Consider the following 21,073-nt stretch of genomic DNA (forward strand, 5'->3'; position numbering starts at 1 on the left):
GACGCTTTAATTTAAACTTTGTATTTTATATAACTGTAAATGTTTAACATTATCGGGTGGAGGCTTCAAATAAGCCCACTGGTTGTTGTTTTTTTTTGCCTCTCCCTGAACTGCACTGGATTTAAAAAAAATAATTATTTATTAAATCTTGTGTGTTTTTAATTTAACTCAAAACAGTTGAGTGTTAGTATGCAAGTACAGTTGTGGTGAGTGATTCAACAACTGACAAAAACATGGCATATGTTAAGTCAGTGTCTGAAATCTCAGCTCATTGCTCAATATTGAATATAATTTCTATAGGGAGCAGCAAATTGCCAGTTATGATCTGATCTGCCCTTTTTTTTTTTAAACCCCTGTCCCTCATGTTGCACCACATCCACCCCCTAAGTCATTGTAATCTGCACAACTAAAAAAAAAACAACAACAACAATGATTTTACAACCAAATTTAAGCAAGTCACTAATGACTCATATTTGGTCTGTTTGTATATTTAAAATTAAGTTATAAAAGCAAATTTAAGCATAAAATCTGTAATAAACTATTTTTTTTGGCCACTTGGAGGCAGCAGAAACAAAGTGGAAACAAAATGCTGACACATCATCTTCCCTTTTTAATTCATGTGCCTACATTTTCCAGCATAACTCAATATGCAAATATTATGTACTTGGAGTTGCATTTGTGTCCAGTTATTAATCAAACATCCAATTTTCCTTTTAGCTGCCAAGTCCCGAGGGAAGAATCTGTCTGTGGAGCTGCTGAACGCTCCACATAATGTTCACCAGCTCGTCTATGACTGAGTCTGGCTGCTGGCTGCTGCTGGACGGGAACCATACAGCTGTTTTACCAGAGGCAGGAACTCTGTAAACCAAAACAGTACAGTTGCTGGCCACTGAACCAAAACAATGTGTAGCTAAATCTCTGTATCGCTGGAAATAGAGGAGCCAGGTGATGATTCTTTGTGAGCTCATCACTACCAGCAACACATTTTTACAAGTAGTTTTAGTTTATATTCAAAACATTTGAACCAATTATGGCTCCTAAAATGCTGCAATTAATTCTCCTGTCTTCAAAAGGAATCTGATTGCGGTCCATTTTGGAGACATCTGAAGGCAATTTGTGCCTTTTCCTGTGTTGATACAAGTAAGAAAACTGAGCATCAGTAAAGACTGAAACTTTGATTCATGGGGAAGTTTCCGGCATATCACGTCAAATCGATGTTCTTAAAGCCACGGGAGTCCATTTATTTAATCTTCCTGAAGGGTGATTCAGACCTAAACTGTTCAATAAATCCACTTGTTAACACATCTTGAAATATGAAATGTCGTTTTGTTCTCCATTTTTAGCTCAAAAGCTTTTTACAGTTAATTGCGAACATGAAATTCCACAACATGAATCTTCCGGGAAGTAATAAAATGCAGTATAACCTTTCAAACATTTTGTCAAAGAAGTTCAATTTTCCTAAGGAGGTGAATTAAATTACATTTCTACTCAAAATTCTGCTTGATTGTTTCAACATTCTTCAGCTGAGACGTAACTATGAGTGTCCTTTCTTTTACCAGTGAAGCTGTTATGTCTTTGTCATCGCTGTGAAAGATGTTGATTATGTGCATTTATCTTTGTTGTTCAGTACTTTGCAAAACAAAAAAAAGGTTTTTGAAATGACCCATGAAAAATACATAATCGCAGTTCCATTCGTGAGTGGCTGAGCGCTGCTACCTTTTATAAAAGGTGTTCTCCGCATGTTTGAGCACGCTGCTGCCTTCAGAGGGGATTTATACTGTATATAAATTCCGTAGCTATCCATAAAGCCATTACTCATGCATTTTAATGCAATCATTACTCGCTGAACTACTGTTATACGTTTGACTTCATCCTTTACAAGCGCTGTGGCGCTTCTCAAAAAAAAATTACAAAATAAAAATCCAATCCAAGGTAAAGGTCAGGATTTAATTTGTGTAAGTGAAGCATAAATTGTTTAATGCAGTTTAAATGTTGGACAGATGTGCTGCATGTTGAAACATAAACAAACTCATCTGTGGGGGGCACGTAGCGGGATGGCAACACAAAGGCCAAATCCACAGCAGCCTTTTTCAAAGGTGTCCACAAATCTGAAGGTCTGAAGGGAGACAGTTCCCAGGTTTTTAGGAGCTGCAGCTTCAAAGGCACCGTCTCCTTTGGTTTTTAAGCCTGGACTGGGAAACAGCTGACAGACCCTGATGAGGGGACCTTGGAGACCTTCTGGTGACACAAGGCTGTAATAGTGTAAGACAGGTGCCCGACCATCCAGAGCTCTAAAAGTAACAAAGAGTCTTGAAAATGGCTTTCTGGGTTTAATTGGGTGCCAGTCGGAGGAATTTCTGGTTGGAGTTGCATGAAACTTTTTAGTAGACTTTGGTAGAAGCATTCCGAACCACTTGCAAACACAACAGGAGTAACAGTCGTCTGAATTGATGGAATAACAGCACGATTAAGACTCTGCATCGCAGCTTTAAACGCCTCACCCTGTAGTTGTTCGCGTCGTGACCCCACCCCGTCAGAACAGGCGTTTCATTATTAGTCACAGACTGCCATTCGGGGTGACGAGGTTCGAATCCAGGAGGTGTTTTTTGGTTTATTAAACCCAACCACGTGTTTTTGCAAAACGTTTCACTTTCCTGTAAATAGCGTGGCTCAAAGTAGGTTTAATTTACGCCCACTACAGGAAAACGTGTAACTTTCACACCTCGACGGCGTGAAGCGTGGCTATCTCACGTTTTGCTATAGCAGACGGGCGTTTCTATTTCACGCTTTGTCGTGATACCGGGCAGGGACAAGAGGTCCCAGATTATACCAGGAAATGCACTGCACATTAACTCTATTTATTTCTCCACTAATTTATTCACATTATTCCTTTAATTTTGTAACTTGTCTGTATGTCTTCCCCTTGAGTTATGAAATTCTTCCACCTCGTCGTGCAGTATTAATACCTCACATCCTTGCCATGATAAATGCATGTAGAGCTGAGATTGATTTCTGAAATAAATCTTCTGCTGTGTAAAGAATGTTTTAATGTCTGAAAATCAAATCCCTTTCTGTTAAATGAGTCAATGGCAGATCCAAGGTGAATGCATTGTTTTTAACAATTTACTGCATTTGTGGATGAAACTTTGTGAAATCGGTTACCTACAGTCATCTTCTTTGACGCCAACACGAGTTGTTGCTGGTTTTGGTCTCTGACCGCAACAGCCAGCAACACCCAGATAAATGTTCCCAACTGATTCCCTCAATTTTAACAGAAGACATGGCTGCATCCCCTCGCCAGCGTCTCTCTCTCATGAACTTTGATGCTTTTGAGACAAAAAAAAAAAAAAATCCTCGACTGTTTTTTTTTCAATCGTCCCCGAACTGTGTCAAGCACCACTTTGTTGTCATTAGAATTCTCCGCGTCACTTTGACGCTCTCCAAATAGGCGCTTCGAGAGTTTGGGTCTGCTGTAGAGTTTGTTGATTGCTTTATGACTTGTAAATGTGTCGGGTAGCTGAGCGGTTTGGAGTGGTTTCTTAATGGCAGCTAATCAAAGCGGGGAGCAGCAGTAGTGGAGGAAAGAGACAGATAACAGGAGCTCAATACATGGATGGATTTCTGAACGAGCCCCCTGGACATGGGAACCTTTGGGCCAGAATCTCCTTCTCATAATGACCTTAAAACAACAATAAAATTGACACAAGTTGCCGGCAAAGAGACGTAAGATAATTAAAATGTGGCGTGAAATGACTGCGAACAGACACAAAATGACAACAAAGAGACAGAATACAACTGGAAATAGAAGCAAATTGGTGACAAAGAGATGAAAATCACTCGAAAAAGATGCAAAATGACAAAAAAAAAAGATCTAAACAACGACATATAAAGAGAAGCACGAGAACACTAATCTACAAAACAAGATGCAAAACAAACATAACAACATGCTAACTGACTATGAAAAGATGAAAAATCATCAAAAAGAAATGCACAATGACTTCAAAGAGAAGAAAAATGTCTACAAAAAAAAAAAGCTGCTGTATTGAAATATAGACCACATATCATTTTCTAGGAGATATACGACAGTGGAAATGAAATAAATACATTTGCCTCAGAAGTACAAACCCCGACAAAGCAAAGCTGCAAGAATCCATTCACGAATCTCTCTCTGTTCATAAATAAATAATCTCTAATGAATTTCCACCTTCATCTTCAACAACACCTGTATCCTCCAGTTTTAACGTGCCGTGACAGGATACCACCTCTTACCTGTGCAGGGATGTTTTACTTTGTAGGCAGATTATGCTAAACATATTTTTCACATTCATACTGTAATTGTTTTGTTTTTTTAATAAATGATAAATTCCTAATTTGGGATTTTTGACGGTAATTATATGAAAGAACCTGAGCTTGCCTGGAAAATCTGTGCCCTAGTTCTTTTGGATGATGATTTCACACGTCCACATTTACTGTAACTGAAAGGAGAGACTGTCTGATCTTCAAGCAGTGGAAAATAATAGAGGCACTTTCTTTTTCTCAGTCAACACTAGATGTCCCCACAAGCCTTTGACAAAAAAAAAAAAAAAAATGAAACGCATCCCTTTACCCTCTTGCCTCTTCCCTGAGCCTGTGTAAAAGCACTGTTTAGATGAGCACAAGCATGTATTTTTTCATTTCAAGACGATGCTGCGTAGATGCTTATAAAGACATTACACAGAGATTACGCATAGAAGCAACTGTGCAGACAAGAACACACACAAAACAACCCCGGCATGGCATCCTGGAGCATCGCAGAGGCCCATAGACAGTACAAGTATGAGCTCAGAAAACAAAACCCAGTGCATTGTGGGCCAGGTGATCTAAACAGGGAGGATTAGATAGCGAAGCTTCAGGGGCGTAATGTCTCAGATCTCGCAGCAGCTCACCTCCTAAAGTGGATTACAAAGCTGATATTGGTGTCAGAAGTTAACTGGAGGGCGAGAGATGGGAGGAAAATAGTCGGGGTAATCTGTTGGTAGACAGAGGAAGAGACGTCTGCGACTGATGCCGGATAAAAGTACATCTCGCCTCGGAGTAAAGACTTCAGATCAGCGTGGAGAAGCAATAAAGCGATGGCGTGATACTGTATCGACTGGTGGGAGGGAGAGGTGGAAGAGAGGAGGAAGGGAAGGCTTCACATGAGGGTGAAACTGTGATTAGAGAGAGATTGGAGTTAAAATCCCAGGGAATCTCCAGGTGCTCACTGAAGTCTTACTTTTACAGGTTGTGAGGAAACAATCCAAATGGGGTTGGGGGAGTGGGAGGTGGGGGTATGATACGACTGCGCCAGAGAAAAAAGTGACTTGTAAGTATTCTGTAAAAGTGCCAGCTGCTACTTCCTGTAGTTTTTAATTAAGCTAAAAAAAGAAATCATAGAACCTGAATCTTCTGATTAATTTGTTCAGGGAATCAATCCAAAAATCAATCCAAAAAAAGTTAAAAATTTAAGTTTCGCAGATTTGAATATTCATTAGTATTCATTTATCACACAGTCTTGGTTTATGCAACATATTTAATTTGAAAAATTTTATTTAAAGAAAAGTGTTCTTTCATTCAACTTTGTTCAGAGATAAACTTGCAAAAGATGTTTTAATGGTGTGACTTTACGCAACTGCAGAAACGGAGTCACTGAGACAGATTAATGCTTATTTTCCAAATGTTTAGAGGAGACATCATTTTTGAAAAATGCGATGATAAATGCAATGTTTTCCTGAGGAACAGTTCAGTCAAGCAGAAATGAGTCTTTTTGACGAAGTAAGAAATGTCACCATCTTAACTTAATTTCATTCATCTTAGAATCAATTTAAAAAGCAGATGTTTTTTTTTTTGGTGTTCTCTTTTTATTCAGCATTTAACATTTTAGGATCCAAGAAAAGACATAAATAAAGTGTCTTGTCTGTTTTGAACAATATCAGAGAAGCCGTAAGCTGTAACAGGAAAATGATGGGACATGATTCAGATAGGAGTTTTATCAAGCGGCAGATACAAGGGAAACTTATCTCCCAAAGGTTTTCTGACTGATAAAATATATATTTTTTTATTCTTTCATAAACAGAATAAAAAGATAACACCCTGGGTTGTGACTGAGGTTTGACATTTGCAGCCAAATATCACGACAAATCCGCTCAGGTGAAAAGCATGCTGCAGTTACAGACTTGTAATCAAAAGCATGCTGCCTTCATGTCCGTCAGCAACACAAGTAGCATCGGAGATCAACACCGGTTGGTCGTGGAAGTGTTAAAATGACCTACTTTTATGGCAACCTATGGAGGCTGCAGGTAATCATGACATGAGCAATTCATAGTTTTCAGTCACGCGACCAGCGCGGAGCCCTAGAGGGCAAAACAGCATCCTAACACAGCAGCTAATACTGCTGAACAATCTGTAGAACTGCGCAGCAGGTCCATGAATTTTCCATTTGTTTCAAGTGGCGACCATTTGGATCACCTGTCAGCAGATGTACAACAAAGATGCAGGAACAGATTACGAGTTTCAGGCACCTACGATCCGCTACGGTTTACACGACCCGTTGACAGACATTGTTGCCGTGGAGACGGAGGGACGGGAGTGATTTGGCCACCGTATTTGTGTGGCAGGGTTAGGAGAAGCGTGTGTTCCCGTTTTCTCCGGCTTTTCTTTCTCAGATGAAATTCAGTTAAAGAAAAAAAATCACAACCCAGGCTTGTCTCCTCGTCGGTGTGTGCGTCCGATTGACCAACAACTATCTACAACAACTAACTGATGACAAAAATCAACGTCGTCTTATTTTAAATTGCGTATCTTATCTAACGTACGTAACGTATCGTAATAACGTCGGTGACATAATCTAACTTTTACACGGCAAACATAGTTATTCTAACCCAAACCATGATCTTTCCCTCGTAACTGACCAGGTATTTTTGCTGCCTAAACCTAACCAAACGCAGACTGTGTCAAATCGCGCCTTGTATTAATCTACGAAGCCAGATTAAAGACGAACAGCCCTGGTTGACACAAATTATTGTATTCAAGGTCTGAAAACCTCAGAGCAATCCTATCTGACCATGAAGTTCCTCTCGATGGTATTTGCCTTGGCCTCTAGCACCACTGTGAGGGAACCTTGGAGTTATTTCGGACTAGGATGTGTCCTTTAACACACATCATTTTATTTTTTTTAAAGCCCTTGAACTTGCCTTCTTTCATCTACACTATTGTCAAATCTTTGAACATCTTTCAAAGTGATTCTGAAAAACTAGTCCTTGCTTTTGTTACTTCAGGGCTGGACCATTGTCAATCTTTTATTATCAGGTTGTCCCAATAACTCTCAGAAAAAGCCTCCAGTTGCCTAGAGAGGACTGACGGGATGTAGCAAGAGAGATCGTATTTCTCCCATGTTAGCTTCTCTTCATTATCTCCCAGTAAAATCAAAAGTAGAATGTAAAATGTTTGTCCTTACATGCAAAACTCCTAAAGACCAAACTCCATTATATCACAAAGATCTCATAGTATCCTGTTATCCCAAGGTAGCACTTCACTCTCACCTTACTTCTGGTTACAAATAATAATAAATAAATAATATATTTCAGGCCCAACTCTTGTGGAACCAGCTTTTAGTTTGGGTTCGGGAGGAAGACGACCTCTCTATTTTTAAGATTAGCCTTAAAACCTTCATTTTTGGTAAAGATTATAGTTAGGGCTGGCTCAAGTGACCCTGAATCATCCCTTAGTTGTGCTGTTGTGCCTTCTCTCTTCTGTAGCTTTGTGGTTTTTCCTTTCTGTCCTCTTTTATTGTTCCTATCTCTGGCTCAATGTTTCCACCCAGTGTTTATTGTTCTGTTTCTATGCTGTTCTTTTCTCGCTCTGCTCTCCATTCACCACTGACGGCAGATGTCCGCCCACCTCTCAGTCTGCTTCTATTTGAGGTGTCTTCCTGTTAAAAGGCAGTTTTTTTCCCCCTCCAACTGTAGCAAAGCGCTCGCACAAGTGTGAATTGTTGGATTTTTTTTTTTTTTCCTGTAGTTTCTTTAATGGTAAACTTTTATGTGTAAAGTGTCCTGAGGTGACTCATATTCAAATTCAACTGAAAAATATGAAGACATTTTTTGCGAATGTCTTATAATAGTTTCTGTCAAGAGAAAATACTTCATTGTGACGGCAGTAATCTTACAATGCATTTCATCATATTGCACACGTCCTGTCTGACAAAGAATGACTCAGGAAGTTTTTGTGTGCCCTTCAGTTTGAATAAGCTAAGTGAAATACTGGTGTTCAGTAAAATCAAATAACCGCTGACAAGTTTTGATTAAAATAAATAAAAAGAAATTGTCAAAACAAAAGTAATGACTTATTTAAATAAAACTGCTATAAAACTGACGCTTTATCACAGTGAAAAGTAATGAGACAGCAGATGGCTAAGAGAACGATGAGGACTAAATGATTAAAGATGCCACATTTTCACTTTACTCCTTCAGTGTCAAACGAACTAAGAATAGAATTCAAGGCTTCATTATTTATCTTTTCAGTAATTTGTAACCGGCAGCTGAAACTCAGACAGAGTTAAAAATCCAACCACTGACAAACAAACAAGTGTACACATTCAATCTCATCACTCAACCATTAAAAAAAAAAAAAAAACACGTTTCTCGTTCTGTTAATTGCCGCGTTTGACGTTATCCATAAATAAACTGAAATGTATCCGTCTCCTGTTAATTAACTTTGAGAATTTTTTCTTCTTTTCTTTTCACGCTACCTCAAGAATCATATCAATTTAAGCTAAACTTAATCACCATCGTTTTTCTATGTGAAAATGGGCCGTAAAAAGATGCGTACGACGTGTCGGAGACAGACATGGAAGAATTTAGACAAGAAAAAAAAACCATTATATTATATTATATTGTTGCTTGTGTGGGAAGAGTTGCCAGTATTATTTATTTTAGTTTCGGATATTGCACATGGAATGGTTAATAAAAATATAAATAATAAAAGAACTATCAAGAATAAACTGTATGTGCCACAAATTTTAAGAACATTTGACCTCATTTGACATTTTGGTTCTCCATGCTTGGTGGTTTCTTTGCTGAAGGGGTGAGATTAGATGTCAGAAAACTACCAGCGGTCATCAGATTTTATTCAGACACCAAGCCTCAACTCCCCAGTGGAACAAAACGGGCATGGGCCTCAAGGGGCGGCCATAGATTTAAGCTTTGCGTCTGTCAATCTGTCAACAAAAAAATTTCCCCTCGGGGATTAATAAAGTAACTACCTAACCTAACTGTTTCACTCTAGTTTGACTGAAATTCTTTTGCAAAACACACAGAGAAAGGATAGTACAAATATAGCTTAAGAGATATTTTTACACGTTAGTGTTTATATTTTGCTTATTCTTAAATTACATCTGAAGCCAGGTTGAATCTCAGCATAGAAACAACATAAAAGAACAATTTGAGTCTGGGTTTTAACTTCACACCTTCCTGCAAAGAGGTGGCATCGCTGTGAGGGTGGTTTCAGGTGCAAAATAATGCTGCTTTTCAGTCTGGTGTTAAAGGGAAAAGTCTCTCCTTTTTTTTGTATGTGTAATTGTACATATTTATTGTATTATATGCAGTAGATGGAGGTTGGCACGTTTGCAAGGTTTTACCAGACCCAAATTCACTCCATCAATCGATATAGGTCCGGTCCACGCTCCATTGACGATTGTTTTCAGTTGCATAATGGGTGTAGACCTCAGCTGAATTTTAAATCTAATGGAGCAGCCTTCAGCCAAACAGCATTGACCACCATATACCGAATGTTTGTTTGTTCGAACTACTTCAACGTCATTGCACTTAGCCACCCCGACTGGTCGCTGCCTGGCCCTCCCTTCAGAGAGGCTGAGCAAACCTTAATGCGAAAAGGGTTTCCAGACTATAATCACAGAGAATACTGAAGTTGTGAGCAATTGGTGGGCGCAGTCAGGCTAGAGCTAGTTTGCGTGTTCCCAGTTTGGAGAATCAGGCAAAGCAACAACATGTATTTTAGCCAGCTGAAAAATACATATCACTCTAAGTGTAGACTACATTTTGAATATTTTCACCACTTGACGTCAGACAGCGTTTTACAACAGCGAAGTGCCCCATTATATCCATCTATGCTCTCTTCAAACCCACCAGACTCCATTGACAAAAACACTCCGAGGTCATCTTACCTCACAGAACACATGAATGTCTTCGACACTGCCGCCTCGATGAGTTTGTTTGTTGGTATTATCGTGGTGTTTTGGTTTGGATCCTAACTGACACCAAAGTCGCACAATCACACAAACAAACTACCTCATCGAGGAACAGCAACTCGCATGTTTCGCGAGTTGAAATTACTGTTTTTGTCAATGGAGTCTGGTGGCTTTTAAGAGAGAAACCCAACAGCTTGAGTTACCCGATGGAAAGGGCTCACTGCTGGAAAGGTAAAGCGATGAAAGTATTCTAAATATAGCACACATTTATACTGATATTGATTTTTTTTGTGTGTGGCTGGAATATGTTTTGTTGTTGACCCCTTCCACAGCTGAGCCTTCGTGCAGGTACAGCTGCCTGCTTCTTCAAACTGTGAAAGTTCTGACCTTTTCTCTTGAAAACTAAATCAAACAACCCCACTTCAAAAAAAATGAATTATTCCTTTGAATTACTCCTTAAATTCTCATCATTTTGAGAAGATAAATCTGGTTAAAAAAACAAAACTGTTAGATAGATCCTTTCCTGTTGTCACTTCGGTGTCCCGTTACCAGAGAGTCATTTGCTGTGAAAGAGGACCCACCTCTGCAGCAAAAAGCTAAATTAAGTCCAGGCTGTAGAGCAAGAACTGCCATGTTCGCTTGCTTTGCATAATGAGATCTGATCACAATATGGACAGAATGCAGCCGCGCATATAAATCACAGATGTAAGTATAAGGCTGTGATTGGATTGTTCATAAGCCCCACGGCACACCCAGATATATTGCACCGTAATGCAAGATGAAAATCAGGCCTGGTGGGGGGTTCAGAGGGATGATCTCATGTCAAATACAAAGATATCACCTCATTCATTAGAGAAACTCACATTTTAGAATGAATTACTGAAGCCTTGAATGTGACTCAAACTATTTTTGAATGTTCAATTTGTATGTTTTAGCACCAGGAAGTCTCTAACATTAATTTCATACGTGTTTTCACTTCAATGTGTTTGTGTTATGCGAGTCGGCACCGACACCTCAGGTGGCAATTTGTTTGCAACTTAACATCCACGCAATTATTAAAAACACTTTAACCAAAGGTTGTTGTTTTTTACATCCATATTATCTATTTGTCCATACGCTGCATTTCTCTTTATAATTTTACTGTTTTTTTTTCTACAGATGTATGTCCCTTATATGAAGTTGACTTGTTCATGTCAAAGATGGTTCACTCCTTTACTCTTTTCCTGTTTGATCCAAAAAAAAAAATTCCTTGAACGTTAGTTTATCTCCTTTGTGTGGTTCTGAGCTTTTTACACTAGCATTGTTCCGCCCAATTTTTAATCCCAGCTTCAGTCTTTGCTGTGATGATAGTCTGCAAACCCTGTTCGCATTAAGGTTTGCTGAGCCGCCCTGTTGAGGCGGACCAATCTGCAACCAGTGGGCGTGGCTAAGAGCGATGACGTTTGAGGTAGTTCCTGTGGCGGTCAATGACATTTGGTTAAAAGCTTCTCTAATAGTTTAAAAATTTGGGTGCAGTAATACGAGGCTATCTTTACACATGTCTTTAACATGCATTCAGTATCGGGATCCCTTTTGGATACTACATTTACTCCCAAATGTACTTAAGCACAATTTTGAGGAGCACTGTGGTAGTTCTATTTATGCTGTTTTACTGCACTTCTTGCTTCACCACGTTTCATAAGGAAATATTGCACTTTGTTCTCCGATACATCTATATGACAGCTTAGATGAAGATTTTACATACAACAACAGATAATACGTTTTTAAGATATATTACACTGTTAAAGATTAAACAAGTTGTTCCCAATCTTTCTGTCTGGTTGGATCCCCTTGTCACACATTTGACGTACAGCAAAGAGACATTTCCCTACAAAAACATCCCCAGTGGTTTCACTTGAAACAACACTTTGAGGCTCATTCGGGTAAATTGCTCGAATATGTCACAGAAACAACAAACATTGGAGAAAAGTCAAAGAAGTAAAACATCTGGGAGCAGGATATTGTTTTTAACCTTTTCCGAACCACCTTTCAGCCCCTCAGATTTCGTTTGTGACCATTTGAAGGGCCTCTAACCTCAGGTTGGGAACCACTGAACTAGAACCATCTAATAATGTACTATAATAATTATAAATCTTGTACTGTAGTAAATTGTTGTTTTGTTACACTGAGTATATTTAGCTCCTCATTTGTCGTATTTGCCATAATTTTCTTGCAACCTTTACTGAATGCTTCCATCCTCTTTTTCGCTATGATTTTCTTCCATAACATTTACACCTAACGTTAAAATGTACCTTCAGCGTGAAACAAATGCTCCCTCGCCTTCATTAAATCTAACAGCTTGCTTTGTTTCACTGTCTTCAATCAGTCTGACATCTTGTCACCTGTTCGCTCTGCATAATTCAGGACTCATACATTTTTCTGCTGTGTACTGGTGATTTAACAGAGTTGCTGCCTTTTCACTTGGTTGTTAATGCGGCCTAATACTGTAATATATCGTGACCACTCTCTCCGAGGTTGTGCGGGCTGCATCTTGGAGGCCTTTACTTGTGAACTTCATGTTCTTTATAAACGGTCTGATTCTGCAAAATATTAAGGCCATCCGTGAAATTGTGTCTGCTGCGTCTCTCCTGTGGTTGGAAACATTCAATATACTTAAATCTATGAGCACTTTTACTCATCACATTCTCTCTCCATTTATTTACAATGTTATTCCGTTCACAATGCGACTCCGACCACTTTCAGAAATGAATCCGAAGATGTAATCTCAGTAAAAATCGTGTTGCCGGAAGATAAAAATTGCACTGAAATATGTTAATCAAAGCTTTCCCGAAGCCCTGAGTTTTTTTTTTTTCTTTCTGCCAGCGAGCGCATTCGCAGACCTGCTTCAAATCTCTTTATGTCTAAGAAGTGTTTCATGTTTTTCGGCCCGCTGAATCAGATTTAATACTACATTCCTTTGGGGAACAATGCTCGACTAAGAATCACTTCAAAAGGCTACAACACTCGCTTGTAGTATGTGCAAAAAAAAAAAGTTTTGATCAGTGGTGAGCCACTTTTTCTGGTCTACATCCACCAGGGAAAATATTTGGCTACAGTAGCACCGACTGAGATATATTCAAGAAGCATTTTCAAATATTTCTGTAATCACGAAGACATCCAAAAGTTATAAAATATGCACATCTAATCGTCTTAATTACTCAGCGGCATGCGAACGGTCGTTCCTTACAATCTTTCCAATAAGAATAAATATTCAATATTCAATCTGTTGAGAACAGATAAAGTTGAGCATAAATTCTGGACTTTGAACCGGAGCCTTTTGGGCAAAAACACAGTAAAACAAACTCTGGCCCATGAATTAAAAAGTCGAGGTGGCCCGGAAGCAGCGCGGCCCTTTGCCGGCTGTTTGGATTTGTAGTCTCTGATATCGGAGCCGTTTCCTGACTCTGCCCTCCAGCCGGAGACAAAAGCTTTCACTCAAAGTGCCGCAACTGCTGCGCTATGAATGTTCCTGCAGAGTATTCCATCAGGAGTGACTCAGCAAAGACGTCCGCTCATTTCTGTGCATGGAGCAAAACAGTTGCTGAAAGCACAAGAAAAACACATTGGCTGCCAGATACACAAAGCAGAAAGAGCGATATATATATTTAGAGGGTCGTCTCAACGCTGTATAAACGGTCAGCCATTTGCTGCCCCTGTACCAGGCCTGCCTCAGTATTTGTATTATTTGTGGCCGTGTGTACTGCGTCACTGTCAAGCGTTCTCTAATATATGAATTTGTCACCAACGCACCTTCCTGCACTTTAAATTGTGATTAGGTTACAGCCAAATTTGATAGTCACTGTAATTGTATTCAGCCAATACGGAGTGAAATGCTTCTGAAAAGCTCTTTTGGGAAAATAAATAAATATGCAAATCAATAGATTTTTCAGCACAGAGATTCGCAAACTTTTCCGTTCGTGTGGCACTAAGTACCACACAAAATTTCCCCAGTACCACTTCCCACTACCAACAGATAAATATATATTTATTTAAAAAATAGAAATTCACTGATTTAACCATGAAATAGCCCCTTAAATGCTAAATAACAACAACAAAAGGCTTTAGTGAGTGCCAATTAAGCGTAGCACCAACACTAATCACTTAAAATTTTGCTGTTAGCAGCCTGCAGCTCTCTGAGTGTCTCTCTCTCTCTCTCTCTCATCTGACTTGTCAGGTCCAGCGTGGTCGCTCGCCTCTTCACTGGTTTTTTTGGGACTTTTATTGCCAGTTGTTATTTTAAATCCCACCCACTCGCTAAAATCAACGGATGAGGAGTCCGAGTCCGACGGCGTCAAGCCAGCGTTATCGTTATGCTACACTGGATGGCACATTAAGGTGGATAAACACAGGAAAACTCTATTTTCCAATGATCAACAACTCATTTCCGCATCATTATGATGTGACGTGTGAATATGATACCTGTTGTTTGTAATCAAACGAAATGAAATGGCCGCTTTTTATGCCTCAGCATGCGAGATTACACAAATACAACATGGGACACGTGGAGGGAATTTCTCAAAGCTCGGCACAAACACTCACTTTGACTCCGGGATGAACCGATTTGATTTCTCTGGCCAAAGGTCAAAGGTCAGCGTTACCACACCAAACACACCATAACTCCAGAATTCACTCGCCAATAACGACACCATTTCACGCAAACATCTAAATAGGACAAAGTGGGGAAGTGATGCCGTTTGATATCGGAAAAGGTCAAAGGTCAACACCACCGTGACATCAAAATGTTCTGTTTCATTTCCATTATTAAACACCGTAACTCAGGAACAGAAGGGGGAAACTGTGACCACGTTTCATGTTTGATCCAACACGGGTTCGGTGACACCAATCTTGAGCGTCCGCCTTGAAATGGTGCCGATTGTTTGGATCGCCTGCGCTGTGAGCGAAGTATCTACATTTTACAATTGATAGCTTCTTTGCTGCCACATCCATATTTGAAGCGTCGTTTACTGTCAAGCCGCTTTATTGGCACCAGCGTGTGAACACGCGTGCGGATTCCTTTCAAAGTCTTCACCACATAAATTGTATGAATCCGGACCGATACGGATGTAAACTGCAAGTTGATGTGTTGATGGAGGCTTACAACCGCGAGGTGGTAATTCTGGGAGGATTTGGGCCAGCTGGAGTGCAATTTTTCAGCTTTACAGCGAGGCGCTTGCATACCACTGATAGTATATGTTTGGGAAGCAACTGGTTTAGCATACTCAAACTGAATATGTGGATTTACAAAAAAATGCAAAGAGCTCTTCTTGGTGTACGTGTTGCAGGAGTCAGTAAAAAAAACAACATGAAAAACATGATCCGCTCAGTCCGGCTCGATTCGATCCATCCGTGACTTTAAGGGTTTCTTCAGAAGACCAGCGTTTATAGTACAGAGATTTTCAAAGTAGAAACACGGATTACGCTTTACTGTACGAAGCCAAAACTTTTTAGTTTGGACTCCCACTTCGACAAAGTCGAGGTCTCCTCCAAATGGACGAGGAGGCTGCACTTCTTTTGATGAGGTGCTAATGTCAGCCCAAACATGACCTTTGAATTAAATTACGAAATGCTGAAAATTGTTAATCACCATTTCCCAACGTGAAAGGTAACACGCTTAAATTAGCTGGTGCAGTCTGACAAACCCAAAGCTGTTCGAGTTGCACACTGATGCGAAAGAGAGAAAAATCATCAAATCCTCATATTTGAGAAGGTGAGAAGAGCATGAGGCTCTTTTTTGTTCGCATTTGTGTGTAATTCATGAATCAAACAATGAATCAGTTCCTGAGATTGATGTTGGTTAATTTTCTCTCTATGATTTATTCTGTTAATTGACTGATAATTTCACCACTAATTCAGTCTGTATTTCCTCCCCTTCAACATCCTCACACAGTGAATGATCTGCTTAACCCGGCCGTCTTAAATCACTGGCTTAAAGAATTTACTCCCCATTCCTTGTTGTAATTAGTCTGTAATAACATGCATTGCTTTTCAAACATTGTAAATCCCACCTTAAAACCATCGCTCTTTAAGTATCATCTACTTCTTTCTTTTTTTTTTTTTTTTTTTTTAGCTCTCTTGGAAGTGCATGCAGGGTTTATTCCTTAAGCGCAACCGCCGCATTAATTCACAGAGGTCGAAAGGGAAGATGGAGCCGAACTGAAGTCGGGTCTGTTGGAGCCGAGGAGGCCCGGAGAACAGAGAGCGGGAGCCATATGTTTAAGTCCTATAATGCGGCGAGCCCAGTGAACGCACGCCGACTTGACATCGCAATCTGGAGTCGTGCACGAAAAGCAGCGCGGTTTTAACGGATAATGGGATGCGAAACCGCTCGCATATCACATCTGTGTGAGCGCGCTCGTGTTGCTGACGACCCCCCCCCACGCCCAACACACACACACACACACACACACACACACACACACACACACACACACACACACACACACACACACACACACACACACACACCCTATCCCCTCTACAATGTGTCACAATATATTACAGTCTCCGCCGCACACCGACACACACCGACACACACTCTGATTATTCTCACTGCCAGTCTTTTGTGTAGATACAACAACAAAAAACTAAAAAACAAGCCCGCTTGCACACGCAGATGCAGAAGTGGAGTTTTCCATCACTCTCAACACACACACACACACACACACACACACACACACACACACACACACACACACACACACACACACACACACACACACACACACACACACTGCATACACACAAACTATTACGCTCTCAACACACATGCACTCCAAGTGAATTCCCTGCCTTAACACATGCCGCATATCACGAGTGGAGACCAATCCTTCCTCTCCCTTCTCACTTATTTAACATGCAGGGCGTTAATTGTCTGCATGATGAATTGCAGCCATCTCGGCAGCGCCCATGTGACACATCCACGCAGGGTTGTTTATAAGCACAGATGTGGCAACATAATCCTCTGGATTCACGGGGAGAATGTCAACGGAGAGCTCCTTCTCGTTTGCCTTGATGAATCACGCTGTAACTTCGTTTCTTGCACAAGGCAGCGCGTTTGGCATCATGTGCCGAGCGAGCGTCACCGCGCTCGTCGCGTTCGATTACGGGCGACGTCGACCCCGGCGGTGCAGCTGCACGCGCGCTTCACGAGTCGTTTTCAGGATTTACGCAAAAAGATGTCAGATGTTTAAAGTAGTTTTGTCCAAGGTTGTTTTCCTCTTAGTTTCATTTTGGCAGCATCCCCTGTGCGGCGGTAAATCTTCATTATCGCGGTGTCTCTGCACGAAATCACGTGTCAAACGATGTGGGCAGCACGCACGACTTTTACTGCTTCGCCTCGGTGTGAGCGTCTCGCTATGAACGCGGGTAAACAAAACCGACGTGCCTGCTTATTGGCTCCAACTCATCACTTCTTCTGACCTCAAAACATACTTTACATGATGGTCTTTATCCAAGACGGTGGGACAACGCACAACGCCAGGCGGCAGAGGCAGCGTGTCCCAGGCCTCCGATCCGTCTCGGGTCACGACGAGTCACGTCTTCGCCGGGAAACAACGGCGCGGTTGATCGTTCGAATGCATCGAGTGACTCGCGTTTTTGCATTTTCCAGACGAGTGCCCTTTCGTGGCAAACAGTGACCGACCTCTGCCACGCGCAAACGGCGGAAGGACGGCGGCGTTGTGATAATGTCGCCACAAGTAATCTAAGGGAGGAGGTGGAGCTGAATACAAAGCGGCTGAGTTTGACTTTGCTCGGTGTCTCCTGACTCCTTCGCCCCCGTCCGCTGTCTTTTCCAAACTTTAACCGAGACTGCTGCGAGGTCTTCAACCAGACGGCAGATCGGATGACGCTCATATCATAAGTATTCATGAAAACAGTCACAGAGGGTTTTTTCTTAGGTTTTAACATAATGTACGAAGTAAAGTAAAGCGTCTCATTTTGAGTCTTCTTTTGATTTGTTTCAATAATCAAGATCATTTCAATGATGGCTGTTGGTCAATGTGGTTGATGCAAAGCTCCGCCTCTAAACCCAGAACTAACTTTGGTTTAGGGGCCACATTTTGAAATGCCTGTTGGATGATACACTGGGACCCTAAAAGACATTTTTCAAAGGACGTTTACTACAAAGAAAATGCTGATGAATCACATTCAATTGTGAATCTTTTAACTATTCTTTCCACCATATATTTTCAGTTTAGTTTTTGGCACCTGAGGAAGAAGCAGGAGAAACCTTTTGTTTTCATACCGGGTGAGCAAATGTCACTGAAATCAATAGGCCAGAAACTGTAAACTCCTCTCTGTGTTTTACAGTATTATCTCCTTAGTTTCAAACCGGTCTCCAGTGCTGAGGGGAGTCACTATTATTAGTTTACTGATTCACCGAGTACTCGAACACTGGTGACTCAATGGCTTGTGCAGTTTTAACAATATCATGAAGACATCAGAAACATTAACTCGCCACAAAAACTGCAGCCAGTTGCAGAGAGAAGACGACACAACTTCCTGCTCAAGATGTTTGCAAGTAGACCATCAGTGTCGTAACTCGCTCCTGTCACGGTGTCATGTTTTCTTTTACGTTCTCATTTCACACGTCTTCACTTCCTGACCACGCGTCTTCCCACCCTAAAGTGTGTACAGCTGCGTTTCATATTGCATATTTTTGCTTTTTATTTTTTTGTATGTTCTTCAGCCGGCCTTACAAAGTTTGTTGCATGCAGTGTGGATACAATTTCGACATACTACTAAAATGAAAATACGCTAAAAAAAAAATGCGCTTAAACTTTGCGTCGCAAGACGTAGCGCGACATTTGAATTAAAAGGAAAAAGGATGCAATTTGGAACAAGTGCTACGATTAAGGTTACGCTTCTTTTTAATGCCTCTTCTTTTTCTTCTTCTTCTTTTTCTTCCTCTTGCGAATTGCAACCGGGCAGAGCGGTAGCGCCACCAACGGCCTTCCTTCATAATACGACTGGATACTTTTTGGCATCCTACATTTCACATACTACGTATTGGGACATACTAAATCTTTTTTCTGGCGTACTAAACAGTTATGGAATTATTGGAACACAGCAAACTCGATGTTTTTCTCCGTAGTCGTTCCTCGCCACTCCCAGTATTAGTCTTCCTGTTTTTTTGTTTTGATTCTGCTTTTGCTCTTTTTTTTTTTCGTGCCACCGCAGCCTCGTCTATACATGTTGTGCTCTTTCAGTAAAAGACTCCTGCTTTTACTTTTTCCATTTTAGAGTCGTGCATTCGAGTCCCGTCCGTTCCTGCCAATGTGTTGCAGACATAATCCAGACAACATATCTCCTCTTTCATAAACATGGTTTAAAACTCAGAGTTTCAGCTTTACAGACTGATTAAAATGCTGGAACGACCGCATGTTAATTAACTCCAGCCGTCTTCCCTACTTTGCTTCTAAAAACAAAGTCCAGTGAACTAGAAATGTTGTGATTCCAAAAAGAAATATTCCGGTTTTTTTGTTTATTTTTACAGAGCTAAACTCATCTTGCATTGGAACAGATTTTGCGCTGGGACAAACCAGAAAATGTGTAATTCCCTGGGAAGTATGTAATGTGCTGAACTACAGACCGGTTTGAGACGCAGCCAAGGTTTGTGTTTGGTGCTGTTTCTTCCTTTGTCTGTCCAGTCATCGTGACTAATGCTCGAATGCCGCACAGTTCCTTCTGTCTGTTTCCCACTGCTACGAGGGGGGGGGATGTGCATCGCTTCTTTTGTGTGCGAAAAGACCCGAGCGGGCACCAGATGTTTAAATAAACAAACAGTATGTATGTGTAAAAATGGCATTAACTATTACTTGCAACCATTATTTTGCAAGGAAATACTGTAAATATAACGTGACAGAATGAGCGGTGGGAAAAGTAGGCCTCAACACGCCAAACAATGAAAGTAAATATATAAATAGTGGTGGTAAACAGAATTATAATACGCCAAGTACCGCCTGTAGTATGGCGCATAATGTAAGAAGGTTACGTCTTGAAGTGTAAATGGAAAAAGAGACATTTGAGATAAATAGAAAGTAGGGTAAACAATAAGCTGCACAGAAATACACACATGAATAAGTTATGATTAAATGCATAAATAACTGCATTTACATACGGGACAAATATAACTTTTGATGCCCTGTAAATGAGGTACACATTAATGTATCAGGGATGTTGATCTTTTTAAAAGACGGTTTTAAGGGTTCTGGTGAAAGATCTCTGTGTGCACAATTACTGTTCGCTCAACTACAGAAGTCCTGGTTGGATTTAATGGTCGTGCTGTAGAGGAGAAGCTGTGATTTATGTATGACTTCCGTCTTATTTTATGTTCTATTGCTCATTATATGATGATTTATGTGCCACATTCTTAAGTAAAAGGCAATTTTTCTCTCCTCGAATGAGTTCTGTTTTAATGTAATATAGTTGTATATTAGGAAGGAAAGTTTTTTGGAGCATGATGAGTATACTTTTTTGAGGTTTGTGGTTTTTAATGTAACGTTGTACTGTATGTTTCTAATGTACGGTTCTCAAATACAAATCTAACATGCTCATTACTGGATGATTTACATTTGATGAAAATTTCTGTTTCACCAGAGGGAAGTAATTTACATCCCACTGTCTGACGGCTATACTTGAAAGATTAATATTGTAAATTAAAAACCTGTAAAATATCTGAATTGCTATACATTGAACTACCCAATAGTTTTTTTTTTTTTTAAATACTCAAGAATATTGTGTAAGTCAACTTTATTGTCAATCACCATATATACAGAGATCGAAATATTGTTTCTCGCAGTATATATA

This window comes from Brachyistius frenatus, unplaced genomic scaffold (assembly GCF_029030835.1).
Source record: "Brachyistius frenatus isolate BFR_SWC_R1_liver_20210118 unplaced genomic scaffold, ASM2903083v1 Contig_38, whole genome shotgun sequence".
NCBI lineage: Eukaryota > Metazoa > Chordata > Actinopteri > Embiotocidae > Brachyistius > Brachyistius frenatus.